Source organism: Ambystoma mexicanum, chromosome 7q, assembly GCF_040938575.1.
Source record: "Ambystoma mexicanum isolate Mex_15411 chromosome 7q, UKY_AmexF1_1, whole genome shotgun sequence".
NCBI lineage: Eukaryota > Metazoa > Chordata > Amphibia > Caudata > Ambystomatidae > Ambystoma > Ambystoma mexicanum.
The window spans coordinates 176,830,192-176,836,191 of NC_090941.1; the positions used below are offsets into that span (position 1 = coordinate 176,830,192).

Below are 6,000 nucleotides of genomic sequence, written 5' to 3' on the forward strand. Positions count from 1 at the left end.
ATTGTAGTGAGAACCCTGTTCCTGCTTACCTTCCAGTGCCTGCCGCGATAACCGTATCTGTCATTGTGCAGTTGCATCCAATTCTGTTTTATCGGTGGAGTACATTCTAGATTCGATTACTTGTATTCAGTGAAACTGAGGGTCTTTGGGTGTCGTCTGCCTGCAGTCATCCCTGACTCTAGTTGAGTCTGCATTTGCTTATTGGATGACATCTACTCAGGGCACAGTTATTTCCAGTTCTCTTTCGGACTTACAACTAACCCTACAACAAGATGGCAGGTACTCAATGTTCCCGAAGGTCCAGCAGCAGGCTGTGTTATTGTAGCGGGTAGGAGAGCGTAGTGCATATCCAAAAAGAGCAAGAGCAAACCCATTTAAAGCTTCAGAGCATGGGTGATGCTTTATCCCGGGTAAAGGAGCTCAGGGCATTAATTCCCAGACAGATCAGGGTAAGCATCACTAGATCAGAGCAGATAGCATACCTGGTAAACGACAAGATCAGGCCCAATTGTAGTGCTTGAACATAAGTGCTAGCATGCCCTGGTTTAGTAGTTCTGTGCATTAATTCCCTGATAAGTAGGATAAGCAGAGATACACATCTCCTGGACTTAAAACGTAGTGCATACCTGCAGGAGGAATGGTCAAGCTCAGTCAAGAACATAGTGCTACTAGGACTCGGCTTTGGAGTATAGGGTGTTAGTTTCTAGACAGAGATAAATATCTGCTGGTTTGACACCGTAGTGCATGTCAGGTGGAGGACAGTGCGCAAGCCCTGTCAGCATACGATCACGAGCATTACTATGTCTCAGATTTGGCATTAGATCAGTACGCTGGTTTAGCGTAGCACATTCAGCATGTTGGTGCATGGGAGCCACAAGAAATTTGTTACCGAGTCTGTAGGCCCAGCAGATTCCTGATGTTCAGATTAATTGATCAGTAGAATCAACTCCCGTGTCCCTGTAGTTCTTACTTCCCGCAATTGAGGGGTTGAAGCCATTTCTGGCCATCACAGGACGTTTGGGTGGCCAGAATGCTTCGTTAGATGATTCTACGGAAAGGGCCAGGTTTTGAGTGCTTTCCAGAAAGCCATTTAGTCTCGGCTGTGTTGAATGTGAGGAGGCAATGTGTTTCACAATGTAGGTGCCAAGGTTGCGTAGGCGGACCCTCCAATCCTGACTAAGTTGGAGGCGGAAACCACTAGGAGGAGGGCGTTGCTTGACCTTAGGGTGTGGTAAGGCATCATCTTTTCTTGTCGGTAATTGGGGCCGGCTTTGTGCACCACAATTACAATCTCTGATTATTCTCCAAATGGATTTGTGGAGCACTTGATGAACTGACTGGAAGTCTGGAGGTCTAGAGGTCTGCTTTGTGAAAGAAATACACCCAATAAACATAGGAGACTCAGCCAAACTATAACATTCCTGATGCTGTATTGGAAGAAAATCAGGGATTCCTCTAAAACAGAGGTTCCTGATAAAACTGGAAATGGCCTGACGGACCAATTATCTGAGACTGGAGATCTACAGGGGGAGTTCATTGATATGGAAATGATCCAATCAGTGATACAAGTAGCAGTTGTGCCTCAATCCGTAACTTGTATCGACACCAAACTTTCCACCACCCAGTGGAGTAGAGATCTTTCAGAAGCAAAAGAATGATCCCATTGTTGTTAAATTACGCGCTCGCACGCAACACTTCCAAGACAAAGAGATGTACTTATCTTGATCACTACTCGAGCAGAAAAGAAAGAGGAGGAAACAAGATATGCATTGGCTGTTATGTGAGGAGGATTCGAGGGCGGTATCATGTTTGGACATTCAAGGTTATGTGTAAAGACTGTCCTTTTAGGAAGTGTTTCACGATAATGTTATAATGTTCAGAACTTGTTGGTTTTGATATTCTGCTCGAGTGGTAATTATAGAGAGCAAAGCATAATGCAAGCCTTCTTGTCTTGATGTAGAATTATGACTTTCCTGTACGTTAGTCTGGAAAATCAGAATTATACCAGCAGCTCTGATATACTGCAAACTCTCCCTTCCGCGAGGAAGGCTATGAATTTGCGTGACACAATTACCAATGCTGTTGCACTGCCGGTCAAAGAGCAAGCACCTGCTCTGCTTCTCATCCTGCTCATGGATCTTTCTTGACTATGCCCTTCCTTCTTCTATAGCACTCATCATTGTATACACAGAAAATGTGGTCACTGTAGGAGATGGTAGACGAGGGTCCTGCACATGGTTTGTTCAGAATTCTCCTGTATGCAGTACGGTTAGTATAACATATTTGGGCTACCATTTAACAGCGTATCTCAGTGAGAGATATATGGGCACTACTGACCCTAAAACGAAGAATTTAACCAACCAACTTGTAACGATTGATAGAACATTTGGCAGGTTTTCCATGAAGGCGGCTATTCAATTCTATGAGGGGAATGGGATCCCAAAATGTATATATAGTTTGGAGCTTTGGCCTACTGAATCATACTCTTGGTTGGAGTCTCTCGAGGGGAAGATGTGGAGACGAGTACTGAGAGTTTCCAACGCTATCCTGTGGCAGCAATGAGAAACGATTTGGGGCTTCTATCTCTTCGGGCCCGGGTTCAGTGGCTGCATCTGTCTCTATACCGAAAGATCTTTGCATCTGGTACTGATTCATTGTACACTGAAGCACATTCTGTCTTACAAGCTATGGACCAATATCGATCTGCCTCCTTTAGTTTTCTTGGGAAATTTGAACTTAATGTGAATTGCTTTGAGTGAGCTTGAAGTGGATATTGACTTATTGATATCAAGGCCAATGAAGGTTAAAGAGGCTTTGCACAAATGGGACTGGACGAATACTATCGACTCTTTTCATGGTTACTCTTCATTGCAGCATTTATCTCACGAATACAAAAGCAACGGCACAATTGCTCCGTATTTACTACTTTTCCCGAACTTGTATTATCGTTCTCTTATAATGCATCTTCGATCGAACTTGCTGCCCATGAAGGAGATACTCCTAAGGACAGGGTGATAGATCATTCGGAACCCGCCTGTAGGTTTTCTAAGAACAATGAGGTTTTGCAATCTGTCAAACATTTGTTTATTAAATGTCCGGCTCTTCACTACGAGAGATTGTCATATTTAAAAATATGAATAGGGGTTACAAGTTGGTTGGATCTAAACAATCTGTATAAAAGATGTCTGTATATGTTTTCTACTTCTGAGGGTCTTGCCGTAGCAGCTTTTATAAAATCATGGGAAATTGCTGGACGATGAGACCATTGTGATAGTTTATTCATCTTCGATGGTTGGTTTTATTGTAATGCACTATATATACATTTACCATGGCCACTCAATTCTTATGCTTCACTTTATTCATTTCATATTTTAAATGATGTATTTTTATGATGTCGTTTGGTTTTTGGTTGTAAAGGTTTGTACAAACCATATACAAATAAATAAAAATACAAAAATAAATCCCCATAATGGAATATTGAAAAAGGCTAAGTAGAATGCAGAAATGCAACTGGTGACCTTAGTTTCACCATGAACATTTAATTATCCCCTCTGGAAATTCAGGGACAAGTGTGAATCTATAATGATTTTAATATAAATAAATATCAGGCGGTTAGTTTACATATGTATGAAAATGCAACATATCATACAACCCATTGAGCCAATTTGTGAAAGAAGCCTGGAAATTGAAAAGCGACATATGTAGCTGCCGTACAGCTTAAATGTGCTGTTTGGCAGCTACACATGACTCTTTTCAATGTTCATTCTTCTTTGGCACGTATCCTATTGCCAGCCACTGCACATCCACCCCTCCAGAACCACTAGTAAGACTGCAACAGACATTAGACGGCACAGTGAAGCAACTGTGTTCTGTGTATGCATTGGTTGGCAATTAAAGCCTTGACCCCAAGCTCCTCATCGGTGTGTGTATTTATTACGGACACAACATCATTGGCGACGAGAATACACGGATCACGCCACTTCCACCAGGATGCAGGGTGCGACGCTGACGCCACCTGCAGTTTTCTTGCAGGCCCCATGCAGGCCAACCATGCCATGGCCTTAGTGGGAGCCGCTGTTTGGAACGTTGGGCGGAGCTGATTAACCTGCAACGAGGAAGAAGGCCATGTTGCTAAACGTGCTGAGTGTCGAAGGCTAGAGATCCTTTGCAGGTCTGATGCCCGAAGTTGTGGAGGGGGACAACGATGATGTATATAAAGAAGCTTTGAGGAGGATAGTCAAGAGGTGTAAAAATAAACTGCTTATTCAAAGGCATCCCTGAGTTGTGCTGGTAAACATAGCAACGCCATACAAGTACATCTTTCAGAAAGATTTAACAAAAGATCTCTGTTCAGAGAGAACACATTATTCGCCTATGTTTTAAGCAACCACCGCTGAATGCTAATCAGGCAGAATTATCTTGTGGATAGTTTATTTCACTGCATTAGGGATTGGGATAATGAAACGGTAGTACTGACATTTTATTATTGCACAGATTTTAGGGGTTACAGTTTTCTTTTACTTCTAATTTATGGTTTGTTATTTGAAAAAAAAAATATATATATATATATATATATTTATGATGTTTGTGGAGTATCCGATGCAGTGCGATGTGAACGGGCGGACAGCATTGCCAGTGGAGTAACTTCGCTGAAAATGTTGGGGGGTAGGGGGTCATGAAATCTAACAAAAAAGGGGCCCCAGCCAAATTAGGTGGACAACATGGTATGCAACGAACATTGTAGGGGTGGGAGCAAACACCCTTGCTCATCCTAAAATTACGGCCATTTGCATTGCATTGGATTTGTTCTGAGAGTGAAAGTATGTTTAGTTTAGCCCTATGCTATATGGCATGTCAATATTGCACGATCGTTCACTGAAGAAATGAATCATATTGCAGAACAGCTTCGCTTTGTACGAGCGCGTGGGCTTAACTTATTGTGTGTTGGGTCCATCACAATGCGGCTGCGCTGCACTCATCCATTACTAAATCATGGTAAGTATTGATGTTTGTGCGATTCTTGCTTTGGGGAGGAAAGGGCAGTTCCATTTCGCTGCTGTGCAGCGTTAACAAAACTGCTGATGTATTTCAAGCACAATAAATGACAGTTTGAAAATGAAACTCATAAGTACGTCGTCCACATTTCTATTAGAAATACCAGCAATAAAACATTACTTGAAAAAAATACTGTTTTTTCAAAAATTAGAAACAGTGCCGAGATCGTTAATTGAAAACGTGTATTTTCTTTAAAAGTTTTTAAGTAGAGTAAGGGAAGAGCGTTGCACTCACCGTGCTTCTCCAGGAACAGCTGGACTTTGTAAACATGTCAGCCCGAAAGCGAAAGTGACGTTTCAGTCATTTTCATCTCTCTCCACCCACCGTACTTGCAAAAACAGTGCACAGGGGACCGCCTTGCTATTTCCTGCCCCTGGTCAGAGCTGGTGGGTCGAGTCATCCGATGGACTACGCAAATAGCTCAGTCCATCTTGAAAAACAAAGGTTGCGAGTTTTAAACATTTGTACTCGTGTTCAAAGGATTTTGAAGCCTTATCCAAAGCATTCCGGTTAAAAAAGACAACAATAAAAGGAGTACTGGCAGGGTCTTACTCACACCATGCTACACAAATAATAATAGCACCCGTTTATATAACTCTTAAGGCTGGATTTTGCCTGCTTCTAACTTAGTGCTGCAATACATTATAAGTATTATAAGTATCTCGTTTGTAATGGTGTACAAAAGAATAGCAGAAAAGTGTGTGGGATGAGGATAGGGCATGGTGTCCCTGTGAACAGGGGTTCCCACTCATTCCATCTCCTTCACATGACTAACACAGCTACAATACATTCACCAGAAGTGCAGCTGAAAAATATAAGAAAAAGCGGATAGAATCCACTACAGAAACAGATCTACACTGAGCTCAACCCAGTCTTAAAACCAGAACTCCCAGCGCTACTCTTAGTCCTTCCTACTCTCTGCCCACTCGCCTAGACCTAGGTAAA

At 42.3% G+C, this 6,000-nt stretch overlaps 1 protein-coding gene across 1 annotated transcript in view; it reads right to left on the reverse strand.

Moving 5' to 3' along the window:
* Positions 1-5,376, reverse strand: part of LOC138528011 (single-stranded DNA cytosine deaminase-like) — a 137,200-nt gene extending 131,824 nt beyond the window's left edge. Inside the window, exon 1 of the mRNA XM_069639442.1 lies at positions 5,290-5,376. The gene's annotated coding sequence lies outside the window, so the exon portion shown is untranslated. The remainder of the gene's footprint in view (positions 1-5,289) is intronic.
* Between the last annotated feature and the right edge of the window lie 624 nt (positions 5,377-6,000).